The sequence below is a fragment of the Mobula hypostoma genome, chromosome 12 (assembly GCF_963921235.1).
Source record: "Mobula hypostoma chromosome 12, sMobHyp1.1, whole genome shotgun sequence".
In the NCBI taxonomy this organism is placed as follows: domain Eukaryota; kingdom Metazoa; phylum Chordata; class Chondrichthyes; order Myliobatiformes; family Myliobatidae; genus Mobula; species Mobula hypostoma.
This window is the reverse complement of record NC_086108.1, coordinates 61,436,291-61,458,681: the sequence shown is the minus strand read 5'-3', so window position 1 is coordinate 61,458,681 and position 22,391 is coordinate 61,436,291. Positions and strand designations below refer to the sequence as shown.

Here is a 22,391-nt window from a genome sequence, read left to right as displayed (position 1 = left end):
AAGACGGGTACAATTGCAACACTTGAGAAGCACTTGGATAGGTATGTGGAGGGGAGGTGTTTGGAGAGATATGAGTTAAATGCAGGAAACAGGAACTAGCAGGGTCGGCTGTGGTCTGCAGTGACCAATTGAGCCAAAGGACCTGTTTCCATGCTATATTACTGTATGACTATGACACATATCACAACTACACTTCTTCCATACTCTGCTTTCTATAAGGAATTCATTCCATCTCAGAAATCCTCTTCCCTATGTCCATTGCCTTCATCTATCCAACAAAGCCATCTTCCACACCGATGCTTCTGACATTTTAACACTTCCTACTAATGACAATTTGCAAAGAAATAATTTCCAGAAGTATCCCATCTGTTCAAACCACCATATAATTACCTAATTTGGTTAGGTCAATTTACAAGGAATTTTATAAACTGTTGTCTGAAAATTGAGGTGCTAAAATGCCTTTTGATCCATGAAAAGATCTTTATAACACTTAATTTAATCTAGTTGCTTTTGATTGGTATTTAGTAATAATAATAATTATTATAATAATTTTCATACCATGCTTTTATTAAAATAAAGGAGTATTAAAATTGACTTACAAATGGGAAGAGGAATTCTGCGCAGAGTTCCTACATGCTATCATTATTTAGTGGTTCCTTGGCAAGTGTACATGTATCAGGTCATTGGATAAAATCAGGAATGGGATTTGTTTTGATAACCATGACTGAGAAATTGGATGTTTATGTTCACTGCCTATGATATAGGCTGTTGCTGTTAGATTTCCTTTTTTCACTCTTTAAACATCTGTTTAGTCTGAGCAGTTACTGAAGTTCAAATCCCTGCAAAGTATAAGACCTAAGCTGTTTCAACTTTGGACAGGAGTGGCACGGTAGCAAAGAGGTTAGCCCATTGCTTTACAGTGCAGGCAATCCAGGATCGATTCCACCACTGCTGGTATGGGGATTTTCTCATTCTTGTGTCAGTGTCCTCAAGGTGCTCTGGTTTCCTCCCACAGCCCAAAGGCGCACCGGTTGGTAGGTTAATTGGTTATTGTAAATTGTCCCATGGTTAGGATAGGGTTAAACTGGGGGATTGCGGGGCAGTGTGGCTCAAAGGGCCAGAAGGGCCTATTCCACCCTATATCTCAATAAGTATATAAATAAATTCATACGTAACACTAGTGTTGTTCATCAAAGATTCCTGAGGAGAAATTGTGCCATTTTGTGTGTCACTTTTGTCAATAAAACTACTTTATTGTTGTATAAACATACTTTATTTTCTTGGGAAAGAAATCTAGCCACCTTACCAAGAAGATATCTGTGGAATGCTCTGCCACAGATTGCGGTGGAGGCCAAGTCTGTGTGGAAGTTGTTCATTTCATGATCAGTCAGGGCATCAAAGGATATGGCGAGTAAACCTGGTGTCTGGGGTTGAGTGGGATCTGGGATCAGCCATAGTGGAATGCCGGAGCAGACTTGATGGGCTGAATGGCCTAATTGTGCTCCTACGTTTTATGGTCTTAAGATACAATGTAGTTTATTCATTTTTTAAAGAAAGGGGCTTCCCTTCCTCCACTATCAACTCTGCTCTTAAACGCATCTCCCCCATTTCACGTACATCTGCTCTCACTCCATCCTCCCACCACCCCACTAGGAATAGGGTTCCCCTGGTCCTCACCTACCACCCTACCAGCCTCCGGGTCCAACATATTATTCTCCGTAACTTCCGCCACCTCCAACGGAATCCCACCACTAAGCATATCTTTCCCTCCACCCCCCCTGCATTCCGCAGGGATCGCTCCCTACACAACTCCCTTGTCCATTCGTCCCCCCCCATCCCTCCCCACTGATCTCCCTCCTGGCACTTATCCGTGTAAGCGGAACAAGTGCTACACATGCCCTTACACTTCCTCCCTTACCACCATTCAGGGCCCCAAACAGTCCTTCCAGGTGAGGCATCACTTCACCTGTGAGTCGACTGGGGTGATATACTGCGTCCGGTGCTCCCGATGTGGCCTTTTATATATTGGTGAGACCCGACGCAGACTGGGAGATCGCTTTGCTGAACATCTACGCTCTGTCCGCCAGAGAAAGCAGGATCTCCCAGTGGCCACACATTTTAATTCCACATCCCATTCCCATTCTGACATGTCTATCCACGGCCTCCTCTACTGTAAAGATGAAGCCACACTCAGGTTGGAGGAACAACACCTTATATTCCGTATGGGTAGCCTCCAACCTGATGGCATGAACATTGACTTCTCTAACTTCCGCTAGGCCCCACCTCCCCCTCGTACCCCATCTGTTACTCTTTTTTATGCACACATTCTTTCTCTCACTCTCCTTTTTCTCCCTCTGTCCCTCTGAATATACCTCTTGCCCATCCTCTGGGTCACCTCCCCCCGTCTTTCTTCCCGGACCTCCTGTCCCATGATCCTCTCGTATCCCCTTCTGCCTATCACCTGTCCAGCTCTTGGCTCCATCCCTCCCCCTCCTGTCTTCTCCTATCATTTTGCATCTCCCCCTCCTCCTCCAGCTTTCAAATCCCTTACTCACTCTTCCTTCAGTTAGTCCTGACGAAGGGTCTCGGCCTGAAACGTCGACTGCGCCTCTTCCTATAGATGCTGCCTGGCCTGCTGCGTTCACCAGCAACTTTGATGTGTGTTGCTAGTTTATTCACAGTTGCTTGGTGGAATAGCTTAGCAAAGGGACACATATTTAAGCAATAAATGTTAGTCTAGCCAGCAACCCTTGAAGGGATAAGAAAATAAAATCTTTGCTACCAGTGATGCTTTGAAACAGTTCTAAATTTTATCAACCGTTTGTTGTGGGAAGTGAAACCGACCCCAAACTAGCATGATAGAATGGTGGTAGAGCCAGTAGGCAGAGGTGTGGATGAGCCAGAACATTTTTGTTGGACTTGCAGAAATATTTATGCCCATTTGCCTTTCTAAAAGTCCGTAGTCATGTTTTCTTTGCAGAGTAGCCAGTAGCAGTTCCTTCTGAAGATTACCTGTGAACCTGATGAACACCTGGCAGCAACGTGCAGAGTTTGAATGCTACACCCTCTATGTGATTGATACCTCCAAAGTGCACCTTTGGAGATGGCAATGCCAGCGACTTACTACATACGAGTAGGCTGTTGCCTGTGGGAGATTTTTGGACATTCCATTTCAAATCCCCCACAGGAATGCCGGCAGGCAGATCAGGGGTGTGATCGGAGTACTCCGTGGCTCACCTTGATTTTTGAGGTATTACTGCCCATTGCGAAAGCACTCAGTCATCATTTGACACATGCAACATCCGTGAAGTGTACGAGGAGATCAAGAAAGCCATCGAGCCAACCCAGAGCAAGACAGCACCATTGAAAACCATAACAGGCGAGACCATCAGTGACAAAGGCAAGCAGATGGAGAGATGGGTGGAACATTACTCTGAACTCTTCTCCAGAGAAAACAGCATCTTGAATAGCACGCTAGACGTCGTGGAATACCTGCCTGTCATGGAGGAACTTGATGCATTGCCGACTGCCAAAGAGCTGCCAAAAAGCCATCGACAGCCTGCCCAGTGGGAAGGCACCAGGATTGGATGGCATTCCACCAGAGTTCCCTAAAGGTGGAATCTCACATGGATAGGGTGGTGGTGAAAGCTTTTGGTATGCTGGCTTTTATTAATCAGAGCATTGAGTATAGGAGTTGGGATGTAATGTTGAAATTCTATAAGGCATAGGTAAGGCCAGATTTGGAGTATTGTGTACAGTTCTGGTCACCGAATTATAGGAAAGATGTCAATAAAATTGAGAGTGTACAGAGGAGGTTTACTAAAATGTTGCCTGGGTTTCATCTCCTAAGTTACAGAGAAAGGTTGAACAAGTTAGGTCTTTATTTTTTGGAGCATAGAAGGTTGAGGGGGGACTTGATGGAGGTGTTTAAAATTATGAGGGGGATTGATAGAGTTGACGTGGATAGGCTTTTTCCATTGAGAGTGGGGGAGATTCAAACAAGAGGACATGAGTTGAGAGTTAAAGGGCAAAAGTTTAGGGGTAACATGAGGGGGAGCTTCTTTACTCAGAGAGTGGTAGCTCTGTGGAACGAGCTTCCAGCAGAAGTGGTTGAGGCAGGTTCGATGTTGTCGTTTAAAGTTAAATTGGATAGGTATATGGACAGGAAAGGAATGGAGGGTTATGGGCCGAGTGCAGGTCGGTGGGACTAGGTGAGAGTAAGGGTTCGGCATTGACTAGAAGGGCCGAGATGGCCTGTTTCCATGCTGTAATTGTTATATGGTTATATGGTTATAAATGCACAAAGAGCGTCATGCTAAACCACCTGCACAAACTACTGTGCCAGTGCTGGATAGAGGGAGCAATGCCACAAGACATGAGAGACTGCAACATTGTCACCATATATAAGAACAAAGGGGACAGAAGCGACTGTAACAACTTCAGGGGAATCTCCTTGCTGAGCATCGTTGGGAAGGTCTTCGCCCGCGTGGTCCTGAACAGACTGCAGGAAATAGCCGAAAGGATATATCCCGAGTCTCAGTGCGGTTTCGGGTCAAAACGCTTCACAATCGACATGATCTTCTCCTTTCGACAGCTGCAAGAGAAATGCAGAGAGCAAAGGCAACCACTCTACGTTGCTTTCATTGACCTTACGAAGGCCTTCGACCTCGTGAGCAGAGACGACCTGTTCAAAATCCTCACCAGGATTGGGTTCCCCCAAGGCTCCTCAGGATAGTTCAGTCATTCCACACAGACATGAAGGGCGTCGTTCAGTTCGACGGCTGTTTTTCAGAGGCCTTCAACATCCGCAGCGGTGTGAAGCAGGGTTGTGTGCTTGCCCCCACCCTGTTCAGCATCTTCTTCGCAGTCATGCTGAAGCACGCCTTTGGAACATCAACTGATGGTGTCTACCTCCACACCAGATTGGATGGGAGGCTGTTCAGACTGTCCCGGCTGAGGGCGAAAACCAAGGTTTGTGAAGTTTTCTTAAGGGACATGCTGTTTACAGACGATGCGGCACTGGCAACACACTCTGAAGAGCAACTGCAATGCCTCATGGACAGCTTCTCAAGAGCCTGCCAGGACTTCAGCTTGACCATCAGCCTGAAGAAAACCAACGTGTTGGGCCAAGGCGTTGAGCACCCCCCCCCCACCCCCGCCATTGCCATCAACAACTACGAGCTGAAGGTAGTTCACGAGTTTACATACCTTGGCTCCACCATCACGGACAGCCTCTCCCTAGACCCCGAGATCAACAGACGGATCGGACGAGCAGCCTCAACATTCACCAGGCTGACAAAGAGAGTCTGGGAGAACAGAAAGCTGACAACACACACCAAAGTTGCAGTCTACAGGGCCTGCATCCTCAGCACACTGCTTTACCGCAGCGAGACCTGGAGCTTCTACTACAGACAAGAGCGGCGTCTCAATGCCTTCCACCTTCGCAGCCTGAGACGCATCCTGGACATCACGTAGACTGACCGAGTCACCAACAATGAGGTCCTGGCCCGCGCCCAGATACCCAGCCTCATCACTCTGCTCCAATAACGCTGTCTCCACTGGCTGGGCCACGTACACCGCATGTCAGTCAGGAGGATCCCAAAAGACCTGCTGTATGTGGAGCTGGCCTCCGGCAAGAAAGCACAAGGGTGGCCCCGTCTTCTTTTCAAAGATGTCTGCAAGAGAAACGTAAAGTCACTAAACATGAATGTCGAGAAGTTGGAGGACATCGCAAGCGATCACTCTCGCTGGAGGCTGGAACTATGCAGAGGTCTAAAAAGAGGAGAAGAGAAGCTGAGGCTTGCTGCTGAAGAAAAGCGCACTCGTTGGAAAAACAGCACCAAGACAACACTGGAGGACAGTGCCTTCAAGTGCAGTCGCTGCAGCCGAGACTGTCACTCCCATGTGGGCCTCTACAGCCACAACAGACGCTGCTCTACCAACACAGACTGAAGCAAGACTTTACAGGCGCAGATCCATGGTCTCGCGAGACTAACTGATGCCACAAACCACCCACTGCAACCAGAAATCCCCCCGAGATCCAGGCTTGTGACTCGGCACTACTTAAAACACCAAATATGAAACTAAGCAAACCATTACTTTGCAGTTCTTCTGTTCCAATCAAATTTCAATTCTCAGCTCATCCAGCCAATGGTGCATGAAGGATAGCTGAATAGAACTAATTTCATTAGTAAGCATGTGAGGTGAAATGTCATGGGGTGGTGGGGGGGATTGATGCTGCTTACTCCTCTCACTACTGAGCTAATGGCATAACTCTGGTACTAAATGGTGGTGTGTGCTGATTGAAATGCTTTACTGCCAGATTCATCGATCTCACCAGAGCTTGCTGCTGTGACCCCTCCAAGAATGGGCAATGATTAAATTCTAACTGACAGATAGCACCCCCAGTGATATGCTATAACTGAAGCAATTCCTTTACTTGAACACAGATTATTTTATGGCCACTGCTGTGTATTAATCAGCGCAGCAATAAACTGAGGCTGGAGAGCAAAGGCAGCTAGGCTCAGTGCCGTAAGCATTCCTAGCTGATATACCGTGGAGAGCTCTCATAAAATGACGTATTGTGGGAACCTTGATTCAGAATTCCAATCACAGTCTCACAGTCCTTCAGATCAGACTATTGACAGCATTGCTTCACTCATTTTCATGCTTCCTGCTTTTCATTGTTTTTGCTAGCTCTTGTCCGGGAGTCTATCACCAGCAGACAATGTGTGATGGATTGGCTGGGTGCCTCATTCTTTAAAAAGCTTGGAAATGGTTCTTGCAGGAGCTCCACGGTGTGACATTGTTGTGAGTGGATGAAGAATACAATCTAGATTGTGCCTGTTTGCTGCCATTGTTGCATCATGGGTGATGTAAGTGTGTGTCCTTTTTCAACTGAGACATTTGTTTAAATGCATTAATGTAATCCTGTTAACTGTTCAAACTGTTTGTCTGTGCAGCTCACAGAGGGAAAGAGATTTCTGTGATTTAGGAGCTGGTAAACATCAGCTGCATTCTGTAGTGCTCCAGTCAAATTCTTTAGCTGTATGTATTCAACAGGATTTTTAAGATTTGCAGTATATCTGCTTATTTCTTGTTCAATATGTACCTTTTAAACAATCCACTCCTGGAATCCTGACATGGATAAACTGGTAATTGTCGTCACCTGGCAGTCAAAAATCTTACATAGAAAGGCGGAAGTAATGAACAATTCCATACATGGTTTTGAAAACAGGACATTATTTTCATGCAAAATTGCCCTTATTTTCAATGCAGGAAAACCTCCAAGTGCTAATTTCTTGGTTGATTTAAGGTCACTAGTCACTGATCTTTATGGAAAATTTATGCCTATCAAGGGTGTTCTGCAAGTGGAACATATCCCATTTTGGGCAACAAGTATTGGCATCAGGTGTAGATTAGTATGGTTTGCTGCAGAAAGATATTCTCTGTAGTCATTTCTAACTGGATATGTACGTCAATAACAATCTAAAACAAAAGCACACTGTTGCATCCTCCTCATCTCTGCTCTAAATGGACTTCCCTCTACTCTGAGGCTGTGCCCTATGGTCGTAGACTCATTCACTATAGGAAACATCCTGTCCACATCCTCTCGGTCTAGGCCTTTCAGTATTCGATAGATTTCCATAAGATCCACCACCCCCCCGCCCATTTTTCTGAACTCCAGTGAGTACAGGCCCAGAGCCATCAGACAGTCCTCACATATTAACCCTTTTATTCCCAGCATCATTCTTGTGAACCTCATCTGAACCATCTCCAATACTAGCACACCTTTTTCAAGATAAGAAGCCCAAAGCTGCATGCAAAACTCCAAATGCAGTCTGACCAATGCCTTATAAAGTCTCAGCATGACATCTTTTTTATCCCTATTTATAAAAATCTATGCCTTTATTCCTTCTACTAAAGTACATGGCCATACACTTCCCTACTGTATATTCCACCTGCCACTTCTTTGCCCATACTCCTAATCTGTCAAAGTTCTTCTGCAGATTCCCTACTTCCTCAACACTCTATGCCCTTCCACCTAACTTTGTATTGTCCACAAGCTTGGCTACAAAGCCATCAATTCCGTTATTCAAATCATTTACATATAACATGAAAAGCCATCCCAACACTGACCCCTGCGGAACAGCACTGGTCACTGGCAACCAACTAGAAAAGACCCAGTCAGCCAATCTTCTATCCATGCTAATATCTTTCCTGTAATACCATGGACTCTTTCTTGTTAAGCAGCCTCATGTGTGGCACCTTGTCAAAGGCCTACTGTTTGTTTTTATAAACTTCTCAGTCCTCCAACTCCACTAAATTTTGCTGTATTTTATGCCCCCTCTTTTCATTTTATGCTGTCTTTGACTTCACTTGTCCACCACAGTTGCCTGATCGTCCTTTTAGAATGCTTCTTCATCTTTGGTAAAAGATAAATTTTGTGACATTTAGAATAGAGAACATATGCTATGTATGCCTTAGACATCATTTTCTATTCCCAACATCATGTGACTTCCTGTTAATATGGCTCCCAATTTAATGTGAGCAATGGCAAATCAAGAACTAGCCTATATTAAACACATGTATAAAAAGGAAATGGATTCAGATTTCTCAGCTAAGGTCCAAAGCAAAGTGCTGCTGGGCCTGGAAATCTCAAATCAGAATCGAAAATGCTGGAAAAGTCAGAAGGTCCATGATCTTTCACCTTGATTCTCTCTTTCTCATTCCATAGGCACTGCCTGATCTGAGTACTTGCAGCATGTGGCTCTTTTTTTTAAAATCTAAACTATTTTGTACATCAAGTGTTACAAGTTTGTCAAGTATTTACAGTCGATTAATCCCACCTCTATCTTGATGTACCCCTCTCTCCATGTTCTACTGGAGTAGTCTCAATCTTCCTTCTCTCCTCACAATCTGCCAGAAGAAAAATAAACAATAACTCACAGTTAACATTGCCAACAATTCCCCTCTGACTCCTCACAAACAATCGTAAACCTCAAGAGGCCCTGACTATTGGCTATCACTTTGATTACGTTTCTACTCCTGCAGCTTTGTGTTTTTCCAGAAATGTAAATAATATGTTCTTGAAAGGTGCAGAGGAATCATTTCTCACTGTCCTTTTCAGAATGCCATTCCATGGATTATCGCTCCCTGTGAAGCGATAGAACTTCTGCAAATCCACTATCTCCTTGCTTCCTTGAAGTGAAGGAATGGTGTATATTTTGTTATCTCCCATATTTTCTTGACAATGGTTGTGCCCATGGGCCTTGATTCTACAATTTGCATGCTTTTTGTTTAACTTCCTTTGAATTAGTGGAAATCTAGAACTGGCTCAGCATGAAAAAAATTTTAAGGCACCAAAATGGCACAAAGTAAAACAAGCACATGGTTACAGCATGCTTTACTCCACACATATAAAGATGTTTAACAGGTGTAATGACTTCTTCTTGCCAGTTATGTACAGCAATTAGACAGGAAAAACAGTGAGAAATTCTGATATGAACCATTGCTACTTCTCCAGCACAAGCACAACCATGGAGAACAACATTTTAGAGGTGACGCTGAACTTAACTGGAATAGATGGAAATAAAATCACGTGTTGAGTATTCATGAATTAATTCTGGTGAAAGACAGAAGTGCATTGAATAGTTTTTGGACCAACTTATAATAATTTCAATTTACCCTGTGTTTGGCAATAACTCCTAGCTGCTTTGAAGGAGTTTTAATGAGAGTTAAATTAATAGCACAAAAAGATTGGAAGCAGCATGTGGGAACTTCAGTTTGGAGGTAAATTCCTTATTTTTCATTCTAATTGTACTAATTCAACATAACTTTCCAGCGCTCATCATCACAGTTTTTAATATGTGATGGTGTCATACAAGGAGTGATTGATGGCTCTGGGTCTTTACTCACTGGAACTTAGAAGAATGGGGGGGGCGGAATCTCATTGAAACCTATTGAATGTTGAAAGACCTAGCTAATGTGGTTGTGGAGAATGTTTCCTATGGTGGGGGAGTCTTGGGACATCCATTTAGAACAGAGATGAGCAGAAATTTCTTTAGCCAGAGGGTGGTGAATCTGTGGAATTCATTGCCACATGTGGCTGTGGAAGCCAGATCATTGGGTGTTTTTAAGGCAGAGGTTGTTAGGTTCTTGAGTAGTCAGGGAGTGAAAGGGAATGGGGAGAAGGCAGGAGAATGGAGTTGAAAGGGAAATCGATCTGCCAAGATAAAATGGCAGAATAGATTCAATGGGCCAAACAGTCTAATTCTTCTCCTATGTCTTATGGTCTTATGTCTGCAGGGAAACTTCCCCTGGAGCCAGAATCTCAATATGTTAACGCACCACAGAATCTGAGCGATGTCATATGTGAAAACATTGGTCTTTTACCTCTAGCTGCAGAATCAAACTGTAAGCAGTGAAGTGGAATTGACATTTCTTTCATTACATTTCATTTTGAATTATTTCTCTTAAGATGAGGGATTCTTGTGCTGGAAATGAAATATTTTACATTTTGAGTCATATTGTCAGTATCATGGAACATTAGATTACCTGAGGTTTAGTTGCTGAATAATAGTCTCTATGGAGCTAAAACGAACCTTAACTCAATTCCCTGAAGAGCAGCCCTGCTCCACCACAGTGAAGGTATTTGATTCTGACCCACCCCTCTAATGAGTTACCATATCGTGGGCAATTTTATCTGCGATTTAAAACTTCCTGTTTATCACAGTTCAGTGAGCTGCTGAAACAGTTATCATGTATCCTGATTTTGTCACTCCAGTGCCATGACTCCCATAAATTTACTCCCATATTTGTGGGTGTACAATTGAGCTCTTACCTGATTTGATGAACTGAGAAATACAGTAATTCCAAGCATTTTATTATTTTTCTGGAGTTTGAATAAAAGGATTTGCTTTCTTTCTTCTTGGCATTTTATTTTTGAGACAGGTGGCGGACTGAATCATGTTGCTGGTCTATCATCCTCATGTCAGGCTTTTGCAGCAAAACACATTCCACGGGTCTGAGCACTGGAACGTCTTTTTTATGTAAACAGACCATTGAGTTTACAGCCCAGAAATAGGCCATTCAGCCCACCAGATCCATGCTGACCTGTTTACCCACCTCCTGTCATTGCATCTGCCCACATTAGGCTGTACCTTGACTCTTTAAAAAGTGTCATAGTAATTGTATCCAGACCAGGACCACTAGACTTCAAAATAGTTACTTCCACCAAGCCATCAGACTGATCAATACCTCCGCCCATTAACCACCCCCCCACAACCACCACCACCATTGCATACACATCAACTGGCATCACTTTTTGTGCATATGTGTATATCAGTTATTTCTACATAATATTTTATAGGATTGTGTTTATTATTATATTTACTGTGTTTTTATTGTGTTCTTTATGTTTATTGTGTATTGTTTATTCTGCATCTTATCTGGAGTAACAATCATTTTGGTCTTCACACTCTTGTATAGAAGAATGACAATAAGTAATGTTGAATCTTGAAACTGTTTTTGCCATTAGTTAGTATGGTCTTACAGCATGGTTCAGATCCCCTTTAAAATTTCTTCCTCTTAACTTAAACTCACAACCACTAGTGTTCGATATCTCTACCATGGAGGTCAGGGAGGGGTACTTTCTCTGAAGGGACAGGAATGTCACGCTTCCTTGGGAGTAGCTTGTCCACCATTTGTCCTCTCTTGGCACTCAGCTCTCACCTGTGGCACCAAGCAGCTGTTTGCTAGTGACAGTGGTCACACCCTGGTTAACCGCTGCGATGGGTGGGCTAAACCAAGTGAGGGTTTACCCAGTGAAGTTTGGACCTGGCACTGCACAGAGGTAACCACTAGTTTGACTCAACATGCAGGAACTAGCTGTGGGACACTTAAAGCATGATGAGGCACTAAGGACATCATGCTCACCCACTGTATCTGACTCCATCGCCAGTCATCTTGACTCATCTTGATAGAGAAAGGCTCAGACGAGATCAACGCCCCATAATTCCTCCTCACTTTAAGCTAAGTCTTTGCCCAAGTCACTCTTGTCATCCATCTGTCCCATCGTAGGGTCGTTATCCACTGACATAGGGCAGCAGTGGTCTTCAGCAACCACCTGAGTGACTCAGCAGTCCTCGTCAGGAATGCACTGCTCACCGGTATGAGCAAGAGTCTAGAAAAAATGCCCAAAACATTGCCTGCTCCATTCTGAGTGACTAAGCAGCCCTCGTCAGGAATGCACTGCTCACCGATATGAGCAAGAGTCTAGAAAAAATGCCCAAAACATTGCCTGCTCCATTCTGAGTGACTAAGCAGCCCTCGTCAGGAATGCACTGCTCACCGGTATGAGCAAGAGTCTAGAAAAAATGCCCAAAACATTGCCGGCTCCATTCTTTCCCTTGTCAGTTTACTGCAGCTGGTCTGGTGGGAACCCTATCACAGCCGTCAAAATACATCGAGGAGAAAATTAAAGAATATTCCTCAATGCATGGAATGTGCATACACTGTTGGACAGAGTCAATGCTGACAGAACCTCAGAGGAGAACTGCTTTAATAGGGCAAGAGTTATCCTACTATAACCTCCATATAACAGCCCTGGTGACACCCAGCTTGCAGGAGAGGGCCACATTTGTGAAAGGAGCATGGGATACATATTCTTTTGAGTGAAAGAGGAAATCAAGACTGATGTGGTTAGATTTGCAGAGAAAATGGAGATACCGGGCAAGCTTGCTGGACATCCAAAGAGTGTGTATGACCATGAAACTCCCCCTGTTGCATGGGAGGAAGCTTGTCACCATCGTCAGCGTTTATGCCCCAACCATGACCAACCCAAATCATGTCAAGGATAAATTCTATGAAGAACTGCATTCAGTTATTGCAACTGTCCCCATAGTGGACAAACTTATCATTCTTCACAAAATGCTGGAGGAACTCAGCAGGCCATGCAGCATCTATGGAAAAGAGTAACCAGTCAACATTTTGGGTTGAGACCCCTCAGCGTTCCCATTCCTGTTTTTCTCTCTCTCACATTATCTCCTTACTTGCTTACCACCTCCCTCTGATGCTCTTCTCCTTTTCTTCCTTCCATGGTCTTCTATCCTCTCTTATCAGATTCCCCCTTCTCCAGCCCTTTATCTCTTTCACCAATCAGCTTCCCAGCTCTTTACTTCACCCCTCCCCCCTCCTGGTTTCCCCTATCACCTACCACCTTGTACTACTTCCTTCCCTCCCCTCACCTTCTTGCTCTAACTCCTCATCATTTATTTTTCAGTCCTGATGAAGGATCTTGGCCCGAAACGTTGACTGTTTACTCTTTTCCATAGATGCTGCCTGGCCTGCTGAGTTCCTCAAGCATTTTGTGTGTGTTTGCTTGGATTTCCAGCATCTACAAATTCTCCCATCTTCGAACTTATCATCCTTGGTGATCTCAACCCAAGAGTAGCTTCTAACATCAATTCCAGAGGTGGGGTCATTGGGAATGATGGTGTTGGCCGCTGCAAGTACAACAGTCTTCTACTACTTCAGACATGAGCTGAACATGAATTGTTAATCACCAGCACAGTCTCTGCTTTCCCACCTGTAACAGAACTTCGTGGATGCATCCCCGCTCTAAGTACTGGCACCTAATTGTCTACATCATTGTCAGGAAGAGAGACGGGCAAGATGTAAAGGTGACAAAATCTGTGTGCAGTGCTGAATGCTGCATAGACCATTGACTCATCATTTCTAATCTGAACATCCATATCCAGCCTAAGAGACGCCCTCATGGAAAGAAAGCCCCAAGACAGCAGAATGTCTCCAAGCTGGTAAGCAGCAACATAAAGCAGTCTTTTGTTGACCCTCTGGAAGACCACTTAAAATCCTGCCCTCCGGACAATCAGAATGTGGAAGCTGCTTGGTCAACCCTTTGAGAACTGATCTACAACACTGCTACGGAGTTTGTGGGGCCTGCAACCAGAAAGCACAAGGACTGGTTTGATGAAAACTGTGTCAACATCGAACAACTGCTGGATGAGAAACATCGACTCTACAATGCTTTCCTCAGTGACCCTAAGTCCATCTCAAAGAAGGATGCCTTCAATAGTAGATCAAAGACTGTTCAACACAAACTGTGCTTGATGCAGGATTCCTGGTTGAGCAATAAAGCTGATGAGATCCAGATGTACGCAGATAAGTATGATTTAAAGAACTTCTACACTGCACTAAAAGAAGTCTATGGCCCCACATCATCAGGATCTTCCCCTCTCCTTAGTGCTCGTGGGAACACACTGATCATGGAAAAAGAGAAAACTCTTCATAGGTGGGCTGAGTACTTTAAAAGTGTTCTGAATCATCCTTCGACTATAAATGACAAAGCCACTAATCACCTGCCCCAAGTACCTGTCAAGGAAGCACTGGATGTCCCACTGACCTTAGCAGAGACACAGGCAGCAATACATCTGCTCTCTAGCAGCAAAGCTCCTGGATCAGATGCAATACCAGCTGAGGCCCATGGGGAAGGAGGTGCAGTACTAACAGAAAAGCTCCTGTTTGCTGATGACTGTGCCCTTAATGCTGACTCAGAAGATGATATGCAGTGCAGCGTTGACATGTTTTCTGATGCATGTACCAATTTTGGGCTTACCATCAACACCAAGAAGACTGAAGTAATGCACCGGGGAAATGATACATTGAGCCAAACATCATAATCAATAGCCAAAGGCTCAACCCAGTGAATAGGTTCACGTATCTTAGCATCACACAGTCCCAGAACATTGCCATTGACGATGAAGTAAACACTAGGATTGGCAAAGGAAGTGTACCCTTAGGTAGACTTCATACCGTCGTCCTGAACAGAAGAGGTATAAGTCTACAGACGAAGCAGAATGTTTATAGAGTCATAGTTCTTCCCACTCTGCTTTAGGCCTGTGAAATATGGACAGTGTACCAACAGCATGCCAAGAAATTGAACCATTTCCATACAGTCGGCCTCGCAAAGCTCCTCAGCATTAAGTGGCAAAATAGAATTCCTGACACTGAGATACTTACTAAGGTGGGCCTGTCCTGTATCTACACTTTCCTGATGCAGTTCCAGTTACACTGGGCAGGTCATGTAGCTCAGGCCAGACCATCAGCTGTCTAAGAGACTGTTTTATGGTGCACTATGTAAACGAAAGCATTCCCACAGAAGCCAAAGGAAATGTTGTAAAGACACTCTGAAAACTTTACTAAAAGCCTTTGGCATCAACCCAGACACATGGGAACATGTCACCCAGGATTGGGTTGAGTGGCACTCTGCCCACCAGCTCGATGCAGTCACGCATGAGGCAGAAGGGACAATTGCAGCAGAGAGACATAGGCTGGCCAGGAAAGCCCAAGCCAGTGACCCGCAGCCCAACGCGGCTGCCATCTTTTGTCCACACCGCCAAAGAATTTTCAAGTGTGGATTGGCCTGTCCAGCCGCCTGCGTACCCACAGACTAGTTCAGCGGATAGTTAGAGTGTTTCTCATCATTGCAGGATGGATGAACACACAAATGAACCATGGGAAAAAGATTTTTATTATCTACTCTATCTGTGATTCTCATAATCTTACGTTCTTCTGTTGGGTCATCCGTCAGGCCCTTTTGCTCCAGGAGATAGCTCAGCCTATCCAGTCCCTCCTCAGAACTATATCCCTCCAATTTAGACAATGTACTAGTGAATCCCCCCTGCACTTTCTCCAACACAACCACATCCTTCCCATAGTGTGGTGACCAGAAATGCACACAATGTCCCAAGTATAGCCTAACCGGTATATTCTAGGCCCTAACCTATGAAGGTAAGCATGCCATGTGCCACCTTCATCATGGCTTTAAAGACCATAAGACATTGGAGCAGAATTAAGCTATTTGGCCATCGAGTCTGCTCCACCATTTGATCATGGCTGATCTATTTCTCGCTCAACCCCATTCTCCAGCTTTCTCCCCATAACCTGACTTATCTTCAATCTATCAACCTCTGCTTTACATACACTCAATAACCCCACCTCCACAGCTGCCTGTGGCAACAAATTCCACAGATTCACCAGCCTCTGGCTGAAGAACTTCCTCACCATCATTATAAATGGACATCCCTCTATTCTGGAGGTTGTGTTCTCTGGTCCTAGACCCCACCACTATTGGAAACATGCTTGTAACATCCACTATATCTAGGCTACATCCGCTATATCAGCATTTGATAGGTTTCAATGACTGCTTCCCAATATTCTAAATTCCAGTGAGTACAGGCCCAGAGTGGTCAAATGCTCTCTCTGCATGCGATAAGCATTTCATACCCAGAATCATTTTCATGAACCTCCTTTGAACTCTCTCCAATGTCAGCATATCCTTTCTTTGTTAAGGTGCCCAGACTGCTCACAATACTCCAAGTGAAACCTTACCAATGTTTTATAAAGCCTCAACATTACATCCTTGTTTTTATATTTTAGTCCTCTCGAAATGAATGCTAACATCGCATGTGTTTTCTTTACCACTGACTCAACCTGCAAGTTAACATTTAGGGAATCTTGCACAAAGACTCCCAAGTCCCTTTGCACCTCACATTTTTGAATTTTCTTCTCATTTAGAAAATAGTCTACAGTTTTATTTCTTCTACCAAAGTGCATAACCATAGACTTCCTGAAACTGTATTCCATTGGACACTTCTTTGTCCATTCTCCTAATCTGTATAAATCCTTCTGCAGCCTTCCTGCTTCCTCAGCACTATCTCCCCCTCCAAGCTATCTTTGCATTGTCTGTAAATTTGGCCACAAGGCCATCAATTCTGTCACCCAAATCATTAACATACAAAGTAAAATGTAACGGTCCCAACACTGACCCCTTTGGAACACCACTAGTCACTGGCAGTCAATCAGAAAAGGCTCCCTATACTCCCACACTTTTCTTCCTCCCAATCAGCCATTGCTTTCATAGTCATAGTCATAGTCATACTTTATTAATCCCGGGGGAATTTGTCCATGCTAGAATCTTTCCTGTAATACCATGGGCTCTTATCCTGCTAAGCAGCCTGATGTGAGGCAATTTGTCAAAGGCCTTTTGAAAATTCAGGTACACATCATCCACAGACTCTCCTTTGTCTATCCTGCTTTCTACCTGTGCTACCACTTACAGAGAACTATAGATTTGGTTACTTTGGTCTTTTGTATTATAATAAAGCAGTATGGTTGCAAAATCATGAGGGTATCCCTTCCCCATGTCTGACCAAAAGGGTGTACAGAAATTTCTGTGAAGAATCTGGCTTCAGAAAACAACACAGGAGAAAACTGTGAGATTTTACAACTAGTTTGCAGATTTCAATCAATCACACAGACCTGTGGAAGGGTGACTTTGACAAGACCTTGGTTCCCCGAGGCTATAGATCATATGCCAGCCAAGATGATTTAATGCTGGGGAGCTGAAAGATGATGAATAACACTTTCTGGTGTCCACCTAAACTTATAAACCATGGATTGTTCCATGTGGAGCAGAGACATAGAGACATTTACTATGGCTGGCTTGCTGGTCAACTAGCCATTCTCACATAGTGCTGCCGGGCACAATTTAAAACTCTGTGATATATATCAAGAGGAAGGGCTTTTACTCACTGAATGTTTCCAGCAATGTGTGCAGTGCACTTAAATACTGGGCACCACATAGGCAAATTCAAAATGGAAAGTATATTGACTGATGAATTCAGTGGATACTAAGGCGGCATGCTTTGTCATTCACCATGAAGCAGAAGGGTGTGGTAGGTAGATCACTGATCAGGTTACTGATGAAAGGGCCCAAAGGAACAGTGAAAAGTTATTTGGGTAGCTACACAATACTTGGTGTATCCTGGCTTGTGTACTAATAGGTTTCAATAGGTGCATTTAATGTCAGGGAACTGTCTACAATATACATTCAGAAATTCTTTTTCTTTGCAGATATCCACAAAATCAGAGGAGTGTCCCAAAGAATGTATGACAGTTAAAACATTAGAACCCCAAAGCCCTCACCCCCAACTCCCCCTCCCAGGCACAAGCAGGAACAAGGTAATGACCCCCCCCCACCTCCACCAGCAAAAAAACATCAGCACTTTCCATCAAACACTCAAGCATGCAGCAAAGCATCAATAAAGACACAGACTTGCAGTACCCCAAAAACTACACATTCATCTAATAATTTGACATACCAGAGAGAACGAGAGAAAAAAATTTCCATTTCCTTTTGTTGAGATGGCTCACCTAATCATTCCATATTGCTGATCTGAATGATAAAGCCCAGTCAGATGAAATGCTGCTTCCACCTACTAAGATTGTCATTTCACTCTACAATCGTTGAGCATCATGTTATCCACACCTACTAAATGCAGTTTCCCTACCTTCTGCTCATCCTCCAGATCAACTCAGGAAAAAGAGCACTGAGGGAAAATGGTTTCTCACTAATGAAACTTGCAATCTTGTAGACAAATTATATAGAGTTGTTTAGGAAAATGCTAAATGTGCAAGGGAGAAAAGGAATAGAAGGATTTATCTGATAAGGTGAGTTGTGGGAGGGGTCTAGTGATATCAAGCCATTGACCTGGACATCCCGTTTTCCATGCTGAATTCCTTACATTTAAAACAAATTTTCTGAAAGCATTGCCTGCAGAATACATAATTTTGGTGCAGATCTCATGACCATGCCATCTTTTATCAACAAAAGGGACTCGAATTTTAATGATTAACAGACCAGTAATTGAAAATAACAACATGTAGAATAAATTACATAATATACCATGTGGGACTTGGTGGGTCACAAACGTTTTCCTGTACTTTTTCACAAAGTTAAATGGTGTCCCAGTCAAGTATGTGAAAATTTTTTTATCAATTTGCAGAAGAATACTTTAGAGTGGAAGAGTGTGTGTGGTGAGTGGTTCAGGTCAAGTAGAATTATTTCCTGTTTCCTCTTTTCTCATTCCAACCCCACCAGAAGCAATTACATCAGGTCTTAATTTCAATTCAAAAAGACTGCTGAGAGGAGGAACTGCATATGGAATGGAATATTTGAACACAGATTACATTTAGATGGTTGATAGTAGGAGACCAAAGTTCAGAAGAGCATAACCTTTCTTCAGTTAAAAATTAGTAAAATAACCATGCCATCATAAAGCAATAAAAAGTTAAGCAAATGATTTCCTGCCTTCTGCAAATGATATTTGCATAAAAGATACAATTACATGATTATGATTTTTTTTTGTTAGAGATATTCTAGATATAGTAGGAATATTTTAATCCCTCATTTTAATTATATATTGCTGACACAAGTTGACCAGAGGAAATTGTTCTTTCTGTTCCTGCTGAACTATTTTTACCGTGAACAGTAGTGATCTGCCCACCTTATACCTTCCAGTGGGCTGTGTTGATGGCACAGATCCTACATTAGTGGTGATCCAAAGACTCACACTTATCCTTCAATTGTGCCACTGGGCCAAGTTGAAGCAGCTTATACAGCACGGAATTCATCTGCTCTACTTTGTCTTCAGCACATTCTATGTATCTATAACCTCCAACGGCAGGCAGCTAAGCAGGTCGAAGGCAGACTGATAATCTAGCCACTGAACCATTTACATAGAAGGCAAGAGAGGAAATGAAGGAGGAAATGTAAACCACCTTTAAAATCACTGTTCAGAAAGGAAAGTCTGACTTTATTACAATATCAGCTGAGGGAAAAGGAGAGACTGAAAGAGCAAAATCCAGATTTTCATAAAATTTATCTTTTCCTTTAGTGAAAATAAGATTGCATACCTATAAAATTCATTTCTCAGCACCTGATTATTCTGCTAAAGTCTCATTTACTCTTGATTTGTTATGATAAGTTTATGCAGCAAGAATAATAGCTGATTAGTTCATGATAAATCAATGATCACTATAGATTTGACCTGCAAAAACAACAGCACTGCACTTTATGGAAAATTGGAATATTTCTGATGACAACTTTGTGATTTCCATGTATTTATGTAGACAGGCATATCAGGAGATAGAGACATTGATGAGTCACAAATTTCAGGATGTTATCTGGTTTTCGGTAGATGTGAAATAAAGATGAGGTAAAATGTTTATCTACACCCGCAATAGAACAAAGATCCCAATACTGAACAAAGAACAGAACAACACAGGAACAGGCCAATGATGTCTCTGCTAACCATGTCAAATTAATCTAATGCCACCTGCATTTACGAGGATGTTGCCTGGATTGGGGAGCTTGCCTTATGAAAATAGGTTGAGTGAACTCAGCCTTTTCTCCTTGGAGCGACGGAAGATGAGAGGTGACCTGATAGAGGTGTATAAGATGATGAGAGGCATTGATCGTGTGGATAGTGTTACGTACCCCGTAACTGGGTTGCCAAACCAGCAGAAATGGAACGCTCGTTGGAACCTGGATTACTAGGAACCAATAACGTTTTATTAAAGAAATAAGTAATACAGTACACTAATCGTAAGGATATAAATGTAACAGGTTAGCAATGATAATACACACATATACACAGAACTAGGGTAATAGGAATCAACCAAGCTCTACCACAGTCTAGGGATAAAATGATCAGTCTTAAGTGAAGCAGAGTTCAGTTCAGTTTAGTGCAGTTCGCAGTAATCGCTGTTGTCGTACTGTTGGGGCGAGAGAGAGAGATGCAATTGGTTTCAGGCAGACCTTTTGATGTCTTCGCAGTTGGTTTCGGGCAGACCTTTTGATGTCTTCTAATCCCGCTGTGGTCACCGACTGTGACCCCTCCGTTCTGGATATGATCGTTCTTCCACGGTGAACCCGGCACCCTGGCAAGGGCGGACACACACCCCAGGTTCCCACCGATCATACTTTTGCACCCTGTGAGCCTCTGGTCGGTTCCCGTGAACCAGACCTCCACCAACTCCCACCACTTGTGGGAGCACACTACTCTTTCCAGGGTCTCGTGGTGTGTCGCGTGCCTTAGCAATCCTGCTCCTTTTATCCCCCTGCTGGGGTATTACCTGTCTATCAAACTTCAAACAGTTCAGGTTCAAAGCAACCAGTCTGTCACTATCTTAATTGTGTTTCTTTCCCGTTAATCCCTCTCTTCTCTCTTATTAGCATTTTGAATGTTTCTCCATTGTCTTTCTTATCTCTCTCATTAGCATCATCCGTCCGGTAGCTCTGCTGGGTGTCACACATGACAATGGTCAGAGCTTTTTCCCAGGGCTGAAATGGTTGCACAAGAGGACACAGGTTTAAGGTGCTGGGGAGTTGGTACAGAGGAGATGTCAGGGGTAAGTTTTTTACTCTGAGAGTGGTGAGTGCGTGGAATGGGCTGACAGCAACGGTAGTGGAGGTGGATACGATAGGGTCTTTTAAGAGTCTTTTGGATAGGTACATGGAGCTTAGAAAAATAGAGGGCTATAGGCAAGCCTAGTAATTTCTAAGGTAGGGACATGTTCGGTACAACTTTGTGGGCCGAAGGGACTATATTGTGCTGTAGGTTTTCTATGTTCTATGCATGTACTTGGTCTATATACTTCTACTCCCTATCTGTTCATGTGTCTGACCAACACTGCTTTTGTATCTGCTGCCACCATTTTGCCTGGCAATGCACCCAGGCACCTACCATTCAATGCCTCAAGTAAATTACCTTGTAAATATCCTTTAAATTTCACCTTAAAACTATGTCCGCTGATACTTGACACTACCACCCTGGGAAAAAGACTCTCTATCCTACTATGCCCATCATATTTTATATACTTTCAGTTTCATCCATATATTCATGCCATGAGAATGGAGATCAGCACAAAATGAGAGAAAAGATTAGGAAAAACAATTAACTTCATAAATCATAAATTTGGAAACGACTATGTCTATTCTGATTGTTCCTTCTCTGAGCAATTCTCCAGTGATTACCTTCCCTGGGTTCAGTCTGAGGGTGACGTACTGTAGGTTGCTTGTAGTCTTGATACTCTGCCTGGGCCTGAGATGGGGCTCCAGCGAAAAACCTATGTGCTTCTAACCCAATGGTTTCATTCCCTCCGCTCCTGCTCCTGCTCAGCTCGTCTGCTTCGTCGTCTTCCCGTCTAAAGCCATGCATCCTCCCACCACAGCCAGAAAGATGTTTGCTTACACAGTTAATGCAATGGCCCCAAAATCAGCAGTTTCTAATTTCCCTGGCCACTGTTTTATTTGAACCAGATTCACTCGAATCCAGGTTCCGCAGTGCTTGATCTTAACAATCTGATCCTTGTAGTTAGCTCTCAGCATTGGCCTACATATTAGCTCCATCACTCCTGGAGTCTCACGCGCCTCTATGGTTCTTGTATTCATATAGTACTATCCCCTCTGTTCCTTCAGCTGACCAGTCTTGTCACTTAAGTTCTAGCTTGTCCTCTAGAAACGCTCT

At 43.5% G+C, this 22,391-nt stretch overlaps 1 protein-coding gene across 1 annotated transcript in view; it reads left to right on the top strand.

Moving 5' to 3' along the window:
• The first annotated feature begins 6,647 nt into the window (after window positions 1–6,647).
• dab1a (DAB adaptor protein 1a) overlaps window positions 6,648–22,391 on the top strand; it is a 350,415-nt gene continuing 334,671 nt past the window's right edge. The window contains exon 1 of the mRNA XM_063063449.1: window positions 6,648–6,875. The gene's annotated coding sequence lies outside the window, so the exon portion shown is untranslated. The remainder of the gene's footprint in view (window positions 6,876–22,391) is intronic.